Here is a 16,577-nt window from a genome sequence, read left to right on the forward strand (position 1 = left end):
CCCGCGACGGGGTGTGCCCCCTCTCCTTATATAGGGGAGAGGGTGGCTTACAGGGGAAGAAACCCTAAGAAACCCTAATGGCATCTTTGACTAGACAAACTACTTTACAAAGTCTCTTCAATCACTGGTGACGCCGGTATCTCTTTAATCAGGGAGGCTGACGTCCTCCGGATGCTTTTAGCGTCACCTTCCTCTTTGGCGCCAGGACTTCGTTTAAAACTACTTTGCTTAGATCATCCTTGTCCTCTAGCTCTTGAGAGAATCTTTGACCAGTCTTACCGACGTGCTATAGTGCACATCTTACCGGTAACCCGGTGTCTTCTTAGCTCATTCCGGTATACCGCTCTTGGGGATACCGGTATAGACTTACTTAGACAATCGATTGGCTTCACGGTCCGGAATAACCTTTAAACCGGTATCTTGATAGCTCAAACCTTCCGGTTTGCCAGGCCTTTGGCCTACCGGGGGTCATCCCCCCAACACAAGCTCATTTGGCAATCGGTACATCAACTCTACAGCACCTTCAGCGTACAACCAACTGGTGTTAGCTAATCAAGGCTTCACTCTAAGAAACACACAGATTAGGTATGCAAGACAAGGATTACCGTCCTTGAGCTTGGCGCGCTGAACGGAGCCGCGCAGGCGTAGGCGCTTGATGGCCCGCCACCACTCTGGCCTGGCGCACTCAATCGGAGCTCACGCCGGCGGCGAGGTGGCTCCCCTCGGCGAGCAGCAGCACCGAGTCGAACTTCCGGTACACGTGGCTCGATGGCCGGAGCATGGACAGCAATACCGTGCGCCCCTTGCGTGACATCACCGAGAGCGTGGATACGAGGCGGGACGCGGCGGTGGAGTCAGAGGTGGGCTCGTCGAGGACCAGCAGGCTCGGGTTCACCAGCAGCTTGTGCCCAATGCTCACGCGCTCCGTCCGCTGCCGAACACGCCGCGCATGAACGTGTTGCCCACAATGGTGTCGGCGCACGCGCCGAGGGCCGAGCTCGGCGATCAAGGCCTCGGTGGCCGCGAGCTTGGCCGAGTTGAGGACAGAGGTGGGGAGCCGCACCATGCCGCGGAAAGTGAACGTCTCGCGGACGAGGAGGTGCGGGTGGAGCATGTCGTACTGGGGAATGAATTCCATGCGGAGCTGCATGGCGCGGCACAAGGCGCGGCCACTGGCCAACATGGTGCCGGAGTGGTGGCCGTCTCGCGGACGGGGAGGTGCGGGTGGAGCACGTCGTACTGGGGAATGATCCCATGCGGAGCTGCACGGCGCGGCACAAGGCGCGGCCACCGACCAACATGGTGCCGGAGTGGTGGCCGGTGAGGGCTGCCAGAAAGGGGACATTTTGCAGGGGCTAGGGGATGGCGGTGGTGAGCGAGGGCGGACGAGCGGCGAAGCAGTATGCCGGTGCGGAGGGGGTGGCAGTGGGAGAAGAGAAGAGGGCGCGGGCGTCACGACGGCCACACGGGGATGGGACAGGGCGGCGGCCACCTCTATGGCGCGACGGGATGGAGAGTTGAAGTCGGCGAGGTGAGGGATGCAATCTGAACGCGAAGTTACCTAACTGCCCTTCTATTAAATTAAAATAAACAAATAATTCTAGTACTTTTCAGTAATTTCTAGTACTTTTTTTCCTGTACTTTTCAGTACTACTATTTTTTCCACCGTTGGATTAACTGGCTTGAACGGCTCCTAAATTCTCCAACCATAGTAAAAGTTGTATCACACAAAATATTATTTAATTTTTTTGGCAGTAAATTTACTCAAAACAGTAGGTCTCGCAAACACAATTTGCAAATTGGTCCATTGTGTACTAATACGTTTAATGCCACCTAATTCTATTACACTCCCTCAGCACCAAACTAAAATTAGACTGATCAAATGGAACATTATACATTCTGATGGGGGCACCTACGAGCACCCGCAAGCAACGATATAACTTGGATAGCTTGCAATAGCGAATATATTAAAAAAACTCAATATTTAACGGCATAAAAACTCTTCAGAGATAATCATGGCTCTTTTGCCTTGGTGCATTATAACAGCAAAACAATAAAGGCAGCTGAATCTTATTAGAAAAAACATGCAAAGGATATTCAATGTGGTAAGGATGTAACACACAACTTCAGATAAGAATAGTCGGGTTACTTAACCAGAAATGTTGATGGCTTGATTTCTTTACTTCAGGTATGTTATTTAAGGCAATAGCAAAATCAAAGTTAATTCCCACGGGAAGGCCATGCATTTTTACATTATACCAATATAATTAGAGCAAGCTAAATAATCAGACATGGTAAATTAGCTCTTCAAAAATTGCAGCAGTCAAGCTAGGCCCCAGTAACTTCTCTGTTAGAACAAATGCAAGGTGCAGTCCTAAATCCTAACCCCTCTTTATAACATCAATTATGCCAATATATTAACATAAATACACAAAGGAAAAAATTGTCCAAGCTCATTCCTAAAGCTCACAATAAGTATGAAGTCGAATGATTGTAAGTTCAAGGAAGGAAAACTTCACATAATTTTATCAAGGAACCTCGTATGTCATGAAATTGTTCAAATAATAATGTCACCCAAAAGAAAGTTTGACAAGTGCAGGCTTGTTAGCTTAATGATTTAGACACATTCTTAGGTTTTTACGAACAGTTCTAATGATACCACTGCATAAGACTCACCGGCGATTCTTTTGCATCTTATCTTTACCCAGACCATCATCATCAGTCTGCTTTCCACAAAAAAGAAGTAAATTGTACTTAGTCGTCCTACAGTAAGAAAACAGATTAATATGATGTTCCACCCCATGGTTGGACCAAAGTGAACTCTCATGGCTCCTTCCTGCAGGATGATGGCACAGGTGGACTCGGCATGATCGCAAGGGACTGCGAAGGCGTTGTGATTTTCACCGACAGTTTAAAACTTCATCGTTGCGAAGATGTTGAAGAAGCTGAAGCAAAGGCGGCCCTCCAGGCTGTCACACGCCCGGGAATCCTGGGACACAAAAAATCATCCTAGAGGTGGACTGTGCAGCTGTTGCCACAGCACTTCGTGCTACAACTGAAGACAAATCGAAGCTCTGGAGCACGTACAAAGGAGGCTAGAATAATCCTGAGAATTTTCAATGATCATCGCATAGTCTTGATTAGAAGAGAGATTAATACTGTAGCTGGTGCCCTTGCAAAATTTGCCAGAAAGTATGATGTTAGTTCTGGCATGAACACACTTCCATCTCACGTAAGGGATCTTGTGACAGACGATGTAAACCTTGATGTTACCATGGAAATATAAAACTCTCTTTTCCCTAAAAAAAAGTATTTACCCCTGTAGATTGTTCATTCCAACTTTTTTCTTGCTTGGATAAGTGGCAGGCACAAAAGTTGGCTCTGGAATAAACTTTCACAACCAAACCAGAAAAAAGAACTCCTGCAAGGGATATACAAAACATATTGCAATTTGTTACCTGAGAAGCAAAATTTGACTCACCCAAACATTGTCCTTCAAGAAGCCTATAGAATTGAGTGCATTTTGTGCCAAGTATAGAAATGAAATTATCAACATAAGTTGGACCAGCAGACTAAAGAACACAAGGGAGAAGGACATGGAAACTCTGTACCAATAGACAGATAGAACAATGAAGAGGACACGCCATCTCATACCTGTGATACGAAGTGTGATGTGTTAGATTATTAGGCAATTTCCGTGTTAGTTTAATTACCGAAAACAACATTATAGATGCACAAGCATACTTAACCATACACATTAGACTAAGCACATGCATCAGATCTAAACATGGAACAAGTAGCAGTGCAAGGTAGGAGAAGAAAAGCACGTACATAGCGACCGGGAAGGTCGCACCAGCAGTAGCACCACCACCCATGGGAATTGTTGATGTTGCCCATGGTGTAGTCGGATTTATTGAGGAAGCAGTCGAACTGGCGAAGAAGACCACGAACAGTAGCGAGAAGTCGCACCGAGACGCTCCCCAAAAACCTTATCGCCCGCCTCCCGATGCAGGATCTCGACGGATGGGGTTTCGGAGGCTTGTTCTCCCGGACGGTTGTGCACACAGTTGCCGGGATGGGAAAGACCAGAGAGTAGCGCAGCAAAAAAACTTTTTCGTGAGAGAGGCGGACTAGAGAGTTCTGGGTGTTAGACTCCAGATCTGATCCGTCTCCTTGTATAGCCTGGGAGGAGAGCCGACCCGACCGCGTAGGAAGCCAGGGACACGCGGCGAACATGCACATGCAGGTCGATACTTACCCAACTCAGTTGGTGCACCAAGCAAAAATTTAGGCTTCCTTGAGTGTGTCTCGAACTCGAACTCGAGTCACGAAACACGACGTGCGTGCGTGACGAGGCAAGGCGAGCGGAGGAGGAGGAGTGCACGAGGGATCCTTCTATTCTCACTTACTTGGAAGGACTAGAACAACAGCCCTTATATACCAGTCCAACTCCCTCCCAACTAGCAATGTGGGAGTAAACTTTGTGCCCCAAAGCTGTCCCAAGCTGCCAACGCGATGGGCCTTGAGATTTCAGGAATTGTAGGTTATATGGGCTGCCTTACTGGACTGCAACCCATCTACATTCAACAAGCCCCCACCAGATCTCATATGCACATCAGATGGCACATTAGTTCCATTCGTTGTTTAATATACTTGCACTTCAGTGGAAATTGTTAAGTTGAACCTCCACGTAGACAAGGAGCTACGCTTGACTACAACTGAACAATGGACTATGCCTTGAATTGTCAGCCTTGTGCAACAAGTTTCACTCAATACCAGCACGGTACTAGACTACCATAGCCTTCCCCTCAGGTGGAGCTTATAAGTCATACTCCTCGGCCCTTCATGAGCTTACTAGAGATTCACCCAAATCTCCCACATTGTGACCAGCAGTGTCACTCATATAGGTGTGTTCTTCAAAGATCGCCCTGTAGGACGGCGTCTTCGCTCATCAAGAGCCGCACAGAACACATTAAGATATTGTCAATTTGCCTTACAGTAACTATGAGAGAATTGCATCTGCAGCGGAGTGGGAGTATATAAATTTTCTCTCAACTCAGTTGCTCCAGTTTGTTTTCCCAGGTCCTAGTTCACGGGATCTCCGATCACATAGGTTGGGTTACCCCTCGGCAAGTCACGTGGGTCTCAAACCCATCTCCCTCGATGGAAGATCTATCATGTTTCTTGGTAGTCCTTTTGTGAAAGGATCTGCCAGATTCTTAGCACTTTGGACATAATCCAATGCTATCACTCCGGAGTTTTTCAGTTTTCTAACAGACTTCAATCTCCTCTTGATATGTTTGGAACTTTTCATATTATCCTTAGAACTTTTTACTTTGATTATCACAGTTCATGAGGATAGCCGGTATTGGTTTTTCAACCATAGGCAAGTCCATCAAGAGCTCACGAAGCCATTCCGCTTCGATAGTAGTTGTATCTAATGTTGTGAGTTCTGCTTCCATAGTTGACCTCGTTAAGATGGTCTGCTTGCAAGACTTCCAGGAAACAACGCCACCACCAAGAGTGAAAACATATCCACTTGTGGCCTTCATTTTAGGATCTGAAATTCAATTGGAATCACTATACCCTTCAAATCCTCTTGGATACCCGGTATAATGAATTCCATAACTTATGGTTCCCTTTAGATAGCGCATCTGAAGCTAGCCATCTACATAGAATTGCCTACCTGGCGAAGAGCAGAGCCGAGGCGTCGACCCAGACGTGGTAGAGGAGCCGTGCCACTCGGTTGCATGTTCACCACCGGCATCGCCGCATGGCCAATTGGACATCCGCCTTGGTCGACTGCACCCATGTGTAGCATATCGCTGCCACAATCGAGCTCACACCTGCTCAAAATCACGAATGGGTATAATTGGGTAGTGTTTGTTCTATTAAAGGAAGAGGATTAACCTCTGTAACAAACGGTATGAGTAGTCTTACTTTTTGAGGCGTCGGAGAGCACGACCTTCGTGGGTCTCGAGTAGCAAATAGCCACAGTGGCTAGGCTATCTAATTAAGGCGACGCGCTGGCGGCGGAGGAAGGCGTTGAGGCGGGCGATGCCATCGTCAAAGCCATTGGCGGCGGGGGGGGGGGGCTGGAAGGTGGAGGCGTGCCGGCGGTGGTGAAGGGGACGGGCGGTGATGTCTACGCACGCTTCTATTCCGGTAGATAGTGTTGGGCCTCCAAGAGCAGAGGTTTGTAGAACAGCAGCAAGTTTCCCTTAAGTGAATCACCCAAGGTTTATCGAACTCAGGGAGGTAGAGGTCAGAGATATCCCTCTCAAGAAACCCTGCAATTACGATACAAGAAGTCTCTTGTGTCCCCAACACACCTAATACACTTGTCAGATGTATAGGTGCACTAGTTCGGCGAAGAGATAGTGAAATACAAGTAATATGGATGATTATAAGTAGTAATTGTAATCTGAAATAAATATGGCAGCAAGCAAACATGTAGCAGAACTTGTTGGAAACGGTGTTTCAATGCTCAGAAACAAGGCCTAGGGATCATACTTTCACTAGTGGACACTCTCAACATTGCAATCATAATTGAATATAAATATAAGCACTTCACTATGCTATTCTGAATTACTCTCTGGCTGTATAACGAACACTAATTCACCGTGCAGGGCTGCAAAAGAAAACCTTAAAGATGTATTCCCAAGTACTAATAAACACCCCACGCTGTCACTGTGAGCATTCATAGGAGGTACTAACACACCACAATTTCATAGAGACATCCAACTCAAATCATAACCCAGTGAACAAGTATTCTGTGAAATATAGCCTAAGAGACCCACACGGTGCACACACTCGTCACCTTTACACACGTGGGACAAGGAGTCTCCGGAGATCACATAAGTAAAATCCACTTGAATAGCATAACGACATCTAGATTACAAAGCTCATCATATGGATCTCAATCATGTAAGGCAGCTCATGAGATCATTGTATTGAAGTACATGGGAGAGAGAGATTAACCACATAGCTACCGGTAGAGCCCTCAGCCTCGGGGGAGAACTACTCCCTCCTCATCATGGGAGACAGCAGCGGCGATGAAGATGGCGGTGGTGTCGATGGAGATGGATTCCGGGGGCAATTCCCCGTCACGGCGGCGTGCCGGAACAGAGACTTCTGTCCCCCGAACTTGGCTTCGCGATGGCGGCGGCTGCGTAACTTTTCTCGTCTCGTGGCTTATATTTTTAGGGTTTTCGCGACGGAGAGACTTTATAGGCGGAAGGGCAGCCTCGTAGGGGTCCCGAGGGACCCACACCATAGGGGGGCGCCCCCCCTTGGCCGCGCCACCATGTGGGGTGGGGCCCCCTTGGCTCCCCTCTGGCCCCTGTTCGGTGCTCTGGAACCTTCCGTGAAATATAAGATCGTGGGCTTTTATTTCGTCCAATTCCGAGAATATTTCCTGTGTAAGATTTCTGAAACCAAAAACAGCAGAAAACAGGAACTGGCGCTTCGGCTTCTTGTTAATAGGTTAGTTCCGGAAAATGCATAAAATCATTATAAAGTGTGAGCAAAACATGTAGGTATTGTCATAAAACTAGCATGGAACATAAGAAATTATAGATACGTTGGAGACGTATCAAGCATCCCCAAGCTTAGTTCCTACTCGCCCTTGAGTAGGTAAACGATAACAAGGATAATTTCTGAAGTGACATGCTATCATAATTGACGTGGGCATTACCCTTCGGGTAACCAATGTTGCTCTACCCTACACGGTTCAACTGGAGGCCCATGAAGGTACTCGATGGCAAGATGGGCCTCTAGGGCGGTGCGGCGGAAGATTACTTGGAGTACAGGACACGGAAGAAGCCGAACAAGGAAAGATTGGAGATAGATCTACTGTAAACCTACTCGTACTCGATTAGACCTCTCGGGACCTGGCCACCTATATAAAGGCCAGGAGAGGGGCTATCGAGGGACACACAATCAACCTTAGCAATATTAGCCGGCGAAGCTTAGAACTAGGTTACCCTAGCACCTAGCATCTCGACGAGATTACAGCCGAACTATTCGACACCCCATTGTAACTCTGTTTTCATCATAATCAAGAACGGACGAGGCGGGACGTAAGGGTTTTACCTCATCGAGGGCCCCGAACTCCGGGTAAATCGCTCTCCCCGCTTGTCTGTGTACCGATGTCTCGTGTCAGCTTGCAGGATTCCATCAACCCTAAGCCCCTATCGGAGGGCATTGCCGAGGAGCACCCTCGACAATTGGCGCCGTCTGTGGGAACCCTGTCGGCACAAGGCAGGGCATCGGCAGTACCAGTCACATCTGCAGCGTTCGTGCTCGAGTCACCAACGCCTCCAGATCCGAAAGATCCGATTCGCTGCGGATCCTTCGAGTTCGTACCACACCTCAAGCCGTCGCACGCGATTCCTGCAGAATCGTGTGACGACATGACCACCACCTTTGGAGGCGTCCACTTCATCATCGACTCCGGAGGCTTTCTTCGCCTCCCTAGGACAGATACGTCCGGTGTGGGGCCCTCGGTTTCGGCAGAGGATACCCTGGCAGCAACCTTGGGAATTCCACCCAGAAGCACGCATGGAGGCAGCCGAGGAAGTTTCGATCCCACAACAGGGCGAAAGAAAAGGCGAAGGGAATTATACCATGGAGAAGAAGAACATGCAGCGCCTCACCCTCGTCAGTCCGAACGGGAACAGGAGGGCGTCCAATCGATCCATGGCCGCGCTCGTTCACCGCACTTATCGGCCACGGAGCAACTCGATGGACCATGCTACCTCCACTCCTATTGTTATCACCAGATTTTGGCCAAATCAGGAGATAGGCCGTAAGTGAGATGGGCTTGGAAGATTACACGTGGAGCATCTTTGAAGCGGCCTTACACGAAGAGTTTGGGCTAGATTGCCCGTGTATCTGTTTTATAGTAGATCGCATCTTAGTTTAGAAGTTAGAGTTTAACCCGTGCACGGTTGGGTGCACGCCTGAATTAGAAAGTCCCTTGGACTATAAATATGTATCCAGGGTTATTGAAATAAACAACAATCACGCGTTCACAACAAACACAAACCAGGCGCATCGCCACCCCTTGTTTCGAGGGTTTCTTCCGGGTAAGCATCATGCCGCTTAGATCGCATCTTGCGATCTAGGCGGTATACGTTTATTCGTCTACCTTGTGTTACTCGTGCTGAAGCGTTGTTGATGGCGAGTAGCACAACTTATCTTAGGTGTTTTGGGGCTTGCATTGATGCTTTTCTTATGCATATTTGCTTAGCAATGCCGTCCCTCGACACCTAGCTGCCCTTACACCTATTTGGGTGTAAGGGCAGCATCTTGCTTGTTCGTTGCTTAGTAGATCCGATCTGTTATAGTTGCTCCTTGTTCCTCAAGGATTAGTTTAATATCTGCATGATTAGGCCTTATGCTGGGGTTGGATGATCCGGTAGTGTGTTAGGTGTTGTTTACCGTTCCTATGAGGGATGTTCCGGGAATTGACGTAATGTTGGTTTTTAGGCCTCTTCTAGGGATAGTTTTCATCATCCTTCGTATCTGCTAGGCCCAACTACGCGTAGGATGTTCCGGTTATGCAGTGAAAACCCTAAACTGTCGTACATTGGTTTAGCTTTGTTTTGATCAAGCAGGATCCCCATGTCATTGCAAATCCAACGCGAACCATGGGGCGATCGGCTCTTTGAAACGATCCACAGGGCAACCTGAGAGCCGATAGGGCTCGTATTTAATGTTTACGTGTCTACCATGCAGGAGAACAATCGAAGCAATCTAACACCTTCCTGATCGGGTCTAGGTCAGGTGGCACGCCCTTGCAACCGCCAGGACGTGTGCTGGAAACTTGCGGGACGACGCGAGGTGCCAGGGTCCACTAAGCGGCCTTGGGAGCCTCCCGGCTCTTCGTGTTGCTTAACCACCGCTCGCCGGTGAGTTTTGGCGAGGCAACACATTCCGGCACGCCCGGTGGGACAATCTTCTACAACATCCACGTCAACACTCGCGTCCGAGATGGCGGACGAACCGATCAAGTACGAGGATCTCCCTGCAGAGCATAAGAAAAAATACGATGAGCTAAAGGCCATCTGTGAAGCCGAACTCATCGGCTCCTTTGAGAAGACCCGTTCGCACGGCATCAGGTTTAAAGGATTCACTCCCCAAGGCATACTCGAGGGTTTGGATCTGTCTCTCCCTTCGGAGGAACGTACCAGAGCCCTGCGTCAGGAAATCAACTACGTTGTGGCTCATTCGCTTCATGTGGTCCAAGAAATCATGAAGCATCAGTACTCCCCCCTCGGGGCCTGCCCTAGGGACTCACCAGGGAGAGATGCAACTCCACACCAGGCCACCATTGCCGTACGCGATGGCAGCTCCACAGCAACAAGGTTCACCAGCATACGTTGTCTACAAGGTTGGAGGTGATCCTGGCGACTATCAATTCTTATATGAGCCGCCCAAGGAGATCCCACATGGATACGTGTGCACGTACGTGCCGGACTGCAACAACTGGACGCAAGCGATCCAGACTCCAACAGGAGGGATTGCCGGAGCAGGAGCGATTGTTACGGCAGGAGGGATGGCTGGAGCAGCAGGGAGTTTGGGAGCAGACGCTGAGAAACAGGCGTGGCTAGCTAAATACGCCACTGCACCAAGTCGTGAAAGCTCAACTGCTACAGCTTCCACCGTGGATCAGATCAGTGCAGTCTTGAGAGACCAGTTCGGTATCCTGCCGAAGAAGAAAATAATCGGCTATTCCAAGCCGTACCCCAACGAGTTTGACCTGATCCCGCTGCCACCTAAGTATCGGCTCCCTGACTTCACAAAATTCAGTGGATCAGAAGGATCTAGCTCCATCGAGCACGTGAGCCGATACTTGGCCCAGCTAGGCATGGTTTCAGCATCGGATCAGCTACGTGTGAGGTTTTTTGCGCAATCTCTCACCGGTCCAGCTTTTGGGTGGTACACCTCGTTGCAGCCAGATTCAGTTCGATCATGGAAGCAGCTGGAAGAGCAGTTTCACACACAATATCATTCAGAAGCCACTGAAGCTGGCATTGCCGATCTGACCCAGGTTCGGCAAAGGCGAGGAGAGACAGTGTCTGAATACATTCAGCGTTTCAGAACTGTCAAGAACCGATGTTATTCGGTTCATTTGTCTGAGAAAGAAGCAGTCGAGCTGGTCGTGGCAGGCCTCGCAGCGCCACTCAAGGATCTGACTTCCAAGTGGAGTACAATTCGTTGGCGCACATGGTCCAGAGACTAACTTTGTATGAACAGCGCCACCCAGAACTGTACCAAGACAAGTACAAGCGCACGATAGGTCTGGTCGATGCTGATGAGGATGAAGATCCTTCGGAAGATCAGGAAGTCGCGGTGGCTGAATGGGCTCGGACGGCAGTGCCTGTGTCCTGCAAATGGGTGAATCCACCAGGGCCTCCAATAGGGTTCGACTTTGATTTGAGCAAAGCTGAGCAGATTTTTGATTTGCTGTTGAAGGAGAAACTGTTGAAGTTACCCGAAGGCCACAAAATCCCTACGTCACAAGAGATGAACGGTAGGCCATACTGCAAATGGCATCACACGTTCACTCACGCCACCAATGACTGCAAAGTATTGCGCGCACAGATTCAAATGGCGATAGAATCAGGCCGATTAACTTTCGGACAATTTGCCATGAAGGTTGACACATGTCCGTTTCCTGGCGTCAACATGGTGGATCTCAGCCACTCCATAAGGTGCGAGCCGAGTTCTCTTTTAGTGTCAACATGGCAGGGCTTGTGAGCCGCCATGGCAAAGATAAAGCGAGAGCAGCCACTCCCGTGGCAAGGATAAAGAGGAGGCCGATCCACGCGACCGGCCCCATGATGATGATAGACGGTACCTAACCGAGGAGGAAGTGAGAAGCGTGCGGTATCAACGTCCACTCTCCGCGCATCTCCTTAACAAATATGAACAGCAGTATGACCGACGTCGGCGCTACGACATAGATGATGAGAGATATCGTCGGTCTGATGTAGAGGACAGGAGGCATCGTCGGCATGATAGAAACAACAACGGGTACGAGCGTCACGCTGGAGGGAGGTCAAGGGAGCAAGATGACATGGATAGGCATTGGGACTGTCCTTTTTATAAACATTGCTGGGACTCAGGAATGAGCCGATTGCCAACAATCGAGAACTGCCTAGAATGCAGACAGCAAAGGAAGAGAACAAACGAGGTTTCAGTGTTCGAGCGTCTAGGGCCTCTCCCACCTCAGAACAAACGAGCTGAGTCATCTCAAGAAGAAGACTTTGAGGAGTCGGATGGTGAAGAAGATAGGTATCACCGGCCAAGGTGGTGCCCCGATGGACTCAGCCATTCTCGAAGCGTAGGGTGCAGCGGCTACGAAACCTGGAGGAAGCCGAGGCACGGCACTCGTACACATTGAGGAAGGCACGGCCCGATCCGGCCGTGAAAATTCAGCAAACATTCGAGACGGAGGCGCGCCCACCGAAGAAAGTGTGGCGCCCTAAACAGACAAAAGCCGATGCAGAGGCATCGGCTGATACAAACATGGTGTTCGTACTCCCGTCAGAGTTTCGCGCTCCAAACAATGAGGAAGTATCGGTGGCTCAATTCGACTGCGGTCCACGGCCAGTTATCTTTGAGAAGCCACGAGATAGAAGCCACAGGCATTTGAAGGCCCTATACCTGAGAGGTTATATCAATGGGCAGCCTGTCAGCAAGATGTTGGTTGATACCGGAGCGGCAGTCAACATAATGCCGTATTCCATGCTACGACGTTTGGGACACTCCAATGATGATCTGATCAAGACCAACGTCACATTAAGCGATTTCAACGGCCAAGCATCGAAGCAAAAGGTGTTCTGAATGTAGATCTTACCGTAGGCCGGAAAACCATACCTACCGCGTTCTTCATCGTCGACAGCAAAAGCAATTACGCTGTCCTACTAGGAAGGGATTGGATTCACGCTAACTGTTGCATTCCATCCACAATGCACCAATGCATCATACAGTGGGATGGAGATGAAGTGGAGGTCGTTCAGGCAGATGACTCATTCGAGATATCACTAGCTTCCATGAATATTTGGGAGGCAGATGACCAAGAGCCGCTCTCTGGAATTAGTTTGGAAGGCTGTGAGCGCATCGAAGCTTCGAAAAATGGGGTGAGGCTGGTCTTATCTACCGGCCTGACAGAGTAGCAAGGTCCAAGAAAATGGACGTACGTGGCGAGGCCGATCCCTGCGATCGGCCCCAAAAAATGGAAAGCAAAAAATCTCATCTCAAGCATGTCACGTAGCTACAGTAAAAAAAACCAAGACGTGGTAAACCTTCACTAAGCATTGCAATGAAGAAGGAGGCCGATTCTAGCAATCGGCCAAAATTATCCTCGACATACGTTTTTGCCTGGGTTCAGCATTGATCTAACAGGGGATGCCTGAAGAGCCGATACCCTCAATTACTTGAAAGAATCGACTCGGGGGGCACTTAGATGGATAAAACACGAGGATACGAAGTTTGAAGTGGCTGTCAAATGCCCAGCAGCTCAAGATATATTCTGTGATGATGATGGGTATTGAAGTATGGGGGCCGATGCATAAATCGGCCGTAAAAAGCCGATGCATAAATCGGCCGTAAAAATACAATTTTTTTTAAGCACAGCCGTTGCACAGACATCGACTATAGAATAAAAAAGCCGATGTGCAGCCATCGACTCAAGAGGTACAAGGTCAGTAAAACGTTTATCAGTTTACACAGAGAGGTTTTTCTGAAGAAACACGTCAAGAGCGTGAAGGGCATCAGCGCGGATACGGTCCACTTCGGCGATCTCAGACTCGTCGTCCTCGTCTTTGCCCGTCACCAGCTGGCTGCTCAGGACACGAATTTCAGCCAGATCGGTTTTCAGATCGGCTGTGAGGCCTTGTGCTTCCTCTCGAGAGCGGGCAATGAGGGTTTCTTTGTCTTGGATAAGCTGCTTGGTCACCCTAACTCTCTCTTCAAAGTTCTCCAGTTCCTTACGCAGGGTCTCGAGTTCAGCACTATCGGCGGAGGTGTCAGTCTTGGCGTCTAAGGCAGCCTTTTTCTTGTTGAGCCGTTGACACTTCTCGGCAATATCGGCTCTCAACGGAAGCTGGGCGTGACGAAGGATAATTCTTTGACGAGCCGATTGCACTCTTGACCTGAAGGCCGACAGTGTCACAGTTGGCCAAAGCTTCACTTGCAGCGTCATCGGGAGATGGGGCTGGATTTCTTCGAGGATGCCCTTGACTGCCTCGGGGTTCTCAACCAGGGTCTCAACTGAGGAAGAGAGCAAAGCCTTGAGACGCTGGAGTGGACCATAGACTGTGCCAGGACTTGGCTCTTCATCTGCCTTGGAAGTAGCTGGTTCGATGGATTCAGGATCGAACATCAGCAAGCTTGAAAGATCACAACCCTGACAGACGAACAAGAGCGGTATGAGTATATATACAACAAAGGAAAGGATAGAGCCAAGGGAGTGGAGAATACCTCTCCCAAAGTGGGAGGAGCGGCCGATGTTGTGATAATCGGCTCTTCCGTGGACTTGGCTAAGTTAGCCACTTGGCCAACCATGCTCGTCGAGGTAGCCAGATCTAGTGTGGCGGATGGCATTAATACATCTTCAACGTCCCCGCTAGAGGTCCCATTAGTCTGCAAAAGAGGTGGTGAGCCGATCCAAGCAGCAAGGGGATAACGTGAAGTATGAACCGGTGAAGTAATTACATTTGAAACCTCCTGGCTTGGCGAGGAAACTTGTGGGTCTTTGCGAGCCCTTCTGACGCATCGACGTTTCACGCGTGACCCTGTTTTGATCGGAGCTTGAGGAGCGACAGGCTCGGGGGTCGACCTTTTCCTAGAAACCAACGCTGGCGAGTCCGTCTGGCTCTGTGTGGTGGATCTCTCGGAGTTACCCGGGGTCGAGTCCCTTTGGCTGGAATTTGCCTCCTTGCTGGAGTTCTCTTCGGTGGAAGTCTGTAAGAAGAAGTACAAGCATGTTAGAAAGAACTGGAAGGATAAATGGATTTAGTCGGGGCACGAGACAGCTTACATGCAAGTTTTCCTGGACAGGAGCTTTGCGCTTCAGGGTCTTCCTAACAGCTACTTTCCTCACCACCTTCCTCGCCTGGGTCGAGGCTCGGGGGGCAACGGGCCCCGAAGATGCTTTACTCTTGGGAGCCGATTTTGGTGAGATCGGCTGGCTCTGCATTATGACCTTCTTCAGGGGCGGCGAGCTCTGGCAGAAGAGAACTACCGGGGTTGGTGGAAGGAATGTGAAGGGAGAGCCGTCGGACTGCACGGGCTCCGGGCCGTCTTGTTCCTGCCAAGAGATAGAACCAGGTGTTTAGACAGTCATCAGGAGTGATTGCAAGGAAGTTATATGTAATGGTACCTGATGTGTAGGAATGTCATATTCGGCATCAAGTTGCTTCAGCAATGGTCCTAGAGCTCTTCTGAAGGCGTGGGTCTTCCACATAGACCACCAAATCTCGAAACCGTCGGTAGTGGTGGTGAAGCGGAGGTTGTGAGGGATTGGAATGGCCAAAGCGTCAAAAAAGGTGTAGCACCTTTGGCCAGTAAGGATGTCAGGCAGTTCAGCTCTGCTTGCTGTCAGGTGGAGGAGAAAGAAGTGTGGGGGCACTTGCCCGAGACCAAGCTGCCGAGCTACTACCACCGGTTGGTAAGACTCGTAACCAGGCTTGATGATCCGGTTAGAGGTACTCATGCCAACTGGGAGGAAGCAAGGACAGATCATGATAGAGCACAAGTGCCGGGTGCTAGCGTCATCGGCAAAGCTGTCTAACCGGAAGGAGACTGGATTCTCAAAGTTCTCCGATTCGGTATACGGGAAGAACAGGGGGTTGCCCAAGCCTTGGAAGAAGATCTTGAACCACTCTGCTGCTTCCTTAGGGATCAGCCTGCTGCCTGGGAGGCTATACAGAGCTTGACCATAGCTAGTGCATCGTATTTCCTTCCCATTAGCATCTGGGAAGGTGCAAGTGGCCAAAGGTGGGAAATTTGGGATCTGGTTCTGAAAATACAGCTGAGCCCAAAACTGAATAAACCACCAAGGGCCTCCCTGTTTTAACCTGTCTTTTGGGAGAACAGCTTTGACCGACGTCGATTGAAGAGATCGATAGACTTCCCCAAGGAGCAGTTTACCAAGGCCAAGTTGAGTGCCTTTGGCGAGTTCGTAGGCCAGGGAGAGGTAATTCTTGGTTGGGGCAAGTGAAGGACCACAGAATATGAAGTGCTCCAGCCAGAAGTTCAAGAAGGCCGTGTGTTCTCTTTCGGTTACAGGGCCTTTGGTTTTCATATAACGCCTGAGGTAGGCGCCCCAGCTTGTACACTCTGTTTTAGAGGAGAGGGTGAAAGGAACTTTTGGCAGCTTAAAGGCAGAGGGACTGGGGGATGCAATGTCCAGACCTGTGATCATAACCACGTCCAGCAGAGTTGGTGTCATGGGGCCGTGACCGAACATGAAGCAATTTAGGGCATCAGACCAAAAGTAGCCGATGGTCTTCAGAATGTTCTCATTCTTTTCAAGAGGAGACAATGATAATGATAAGGCATCG

At 49.6% G+C, this 16,577-nt stretch overlaps 1 pseudogene; it reads right to left on the minus strand.

Moving 5' to 3' along the window:
- Positions 1-685: 685 nt before the first annotated feature.
- LOC124662833 lies at positions 686-1,066 on the minus strand (annotated as a pseudogene).
- Between the last annotated feature and the right edge of the window lie 15,511 nt (positions 1,067-16,577).

This window comes from Lolium rigidum, chromosome 6, assembly GCF_022539505.1.
Source record: "Lolium rigidum isolate FL_2022 chromosome 6, APGP_CSIRO_Lrig_0.1, whole genome shotgun sequence".
NCBI lineage: Eukaryota > Viridiplantae > Streptophyta > Magnoliopsida > Poales > Poaceae > Lolium > Lolium rigidum.